We start from the raw sequence: 2,791 nt of genomic DNA, 5'->3' as shown, positions 1-2,791 counted from the left end.
AGACCCGCCGGATCAAACCCGGCCGAGCTACACGGCTTACAAGTCTCGATGTCGGTATGAGCAGTCACGTCCACCCCCATTCCCTTTTGGACCACTTCCCACGGTACGAAATGCATGAAAATCGGCCTGTACACGGGGGAGGCACCCGCCTCGAAGACGAGACCGTCGGCAGAACCGCCGGGTCAAACCCGGCTGAGCTACCCGGCTCGGAAGCGCCAAAGTCGGGTTGAGCAGTCACATTCACTCCCATCCCCTTTTGGGCCACTTCCCACGGTTCGAAATGCATGAAAATCGGCCTGTACACGGGGGACGCTCCCCCCTCGAAGGCGAGGCCGTCGGCAGAACCGCCGGGTCAAACCCGGCTGAGCTACCCGGGTTAGATGCCTCAAAGTCGGGTTGAGCAGTCACATTCACCCCCATCCCCTTTCGGCCCCCTTCCCACGGTTGGAAATGCATGAAAATCGGCCTGTACACGGTGGGCGCTCCCCCCTCGAAGGTGAGACCTTCGGCAGAACCGCCGGGTCAAATCCTGCCGAGCTACCCGCGTTAGAGGTCTCAATGTCGGCTTCAGCAGTCACATTCAATCCCATTCCCGTTTGGACCTCTTCCCGCCGATGGAAATGCACAAAATTCGGCCTGAACACGCGGGACGCTCCCCCCTCGAAGGCGAGACCGTCGCCAGAACCGCCGGGTCAAATCCGGCTGAGCTACCCGCGTTACAGGTCTCAAAGTCGGGTTGAGCAGTCACGTTCACCCCCATCCCCTTTCGGACCCCTTCCCACGGTTGGAAATGCATGAAAATCGGCCTGTACACGGTGGGCGCTCCCCCCTCGAAGGTGAGACCTTCGGCAGAACCGCCGGGTCAAATCCGGCCGAGCTACCCGCGTTAGAGGTCTCAATGTCGGCTTCAGCAGTCACATTCAATCCCATTCCCGTTTGGACCTCTTCCCGCCGATGGAAATGCACAAAATTCGGCCTGAACACGCGGGAGGCTCCCCCCTCGAAGGTGAGACCTTCGGCAGAACCGCCGGGTCAAATCCGGCCGAGCTACCCGCGTTAGAGGTCTCAATGTCGGCTTCAGCAGTCACATTCAATCCCATTCCCGTTTGGACCTCTTCCCGCCGATGGAAATGCACAAAATTCGGCCTGAACACGCGGGACGCTCCCCCCTCGAAGGCGAGACCGTCGCCAGAACCGCCGGGTCAAATCCGGCCGAGCTACCCGCGTTAGAGGTCTCAATGTCGGCTTCAGCAGTCACATTCAATCCCATTCCCTTTTGGAACACTTCCCGCCGTTAACAATGCACGATATTCGGCCTGAACACGCGGGACGCTCCCCCCTCGAAGGTGAGACCTTCGGCAGAACCGCCGGGTCAAATCCTGCCGAGCTACCCGCGTTAGAGGTCTCAATGTCGGCTTCAGCAGTCACATTCAATCCCATTCCCGTTTGGACCTCTTCCCGCCGATGGAAATGCACAAAATTCGGCCTGAACACGCGGGGCGCTCCCCCCTCGAAGGCGAGACCGTCGCCAGAACCGCCGGGTCAAATCCGGCTGAGCTACCCGCGTTACAGGTCTCAAAGTCGGCTTCAGCAGTCACATTCAATCCCATTCCCTTTTGGAACACTTCCCGCCGTTAACAATGCACGATATTCGGACTGAACACGGGGGCCGGTCCGCCCTCGAAGTCAACACCGTCCGCAGAACCGCCGGGGCAAATCCGGCTGAGCTACCCCGCCCCCGAACACTCAAAGTCCCTCTGAAGCCTTGCATTCGCCTCCTTGGAAAATTGACGTCAAACATTACCAAAATCGGGGGCACGAGCACTAAAGCTAAGTCTCACCCTTTCCCTATCCCTAACCAGGAACCGAACGCCCACCCTCAGCCTCACACCAACGCCGGTGCCACTCCAGACAGACACACACCCTTCAAAACCACACCCATCCGGCCATGCAACTCAAAAAGGGTCCAAATTCAGAAACACCCCCTTCAAAAGGCACTCCATCCTCGGCCACACCACCGGGACATGCTCCCCTCGGCGATAATTAAGCCCCCACCACTATTTGAAGCCAACCGCAGCCGCAACTCGAACGGAGAAATCAGTAACCAATTCAAAAATGCGCTTGGTTACTGATTTCTACTGAGCCGAAAAAATTCTAAGTGTCGGTGGTTACTGATTTATACCAACCCGAAAATATTCTAAGTGTCGGTGGTTACTGATTTATACCAACCCGAAAAAATTCTAAGTGTCAGTGGTTACTGATTTATACCAACTCGAAAAAATTCTAAGTGTCAGTGGTTACTGATTTATACCAACCCGAAAATATTCTAAGTGTCAGTGGTTACTGATTTGTACCGACCCGAAAATATTCTAAGTGTCAGTGGTTACTGATTTATACCAACCCGAAAAAATTCTAAGTGTCAGTGGTTACTGATTTATACCAAGTCGAAAAAATTCTAAGTGTCAGTGGTTACTGATTTATACCAACCCGAAAATATTCTAAGTGTCAGTGGTTACTGATTTATACCAACTCGAAAAAATTCTAAGTGTCAGTGGTTACTGATTTATACCGACCCGAAAAAATTCTAAGTGTCAGTGGTTACTGATTTATACCAACTCGAAAATATTCTAAGTGTCGGTGGTTACTGATTTATACCAACCCGAAAAAATTCTAAGTGTCAGTGGTTACTGATTTATACCAACTCGAAAAAATTCTAAGTGTCGGTGGTTACTGATTTATACCAACTCGAAAATATTCTAAGTGTCGGTGGTTACTGATTTATACCAACCCG

Source organism: Chiloscyllium punctatum, unplaced genomic scaffold (assembly GCF_047496795.1).
Source record: "Chiloscyllium punctatum isolate Juve2018m unplaced genomic scaffold, sChiPun1.3 scaffold_1404, whole genome shotgun sequence".
NCBI classification, from domain to species: domain Eukaryota; kingdom Metazoa; phylum Chordata; class Chondrichthyes; order Orectolobiformes; family Hemiscylliidae; genus Chiloscyllium; species Chiloscyllium punctatum.
The sequence above is the reverse complement of the archived record's forward strand: the minus strand, read 5'-3'. Positions refer to the sequence as shown.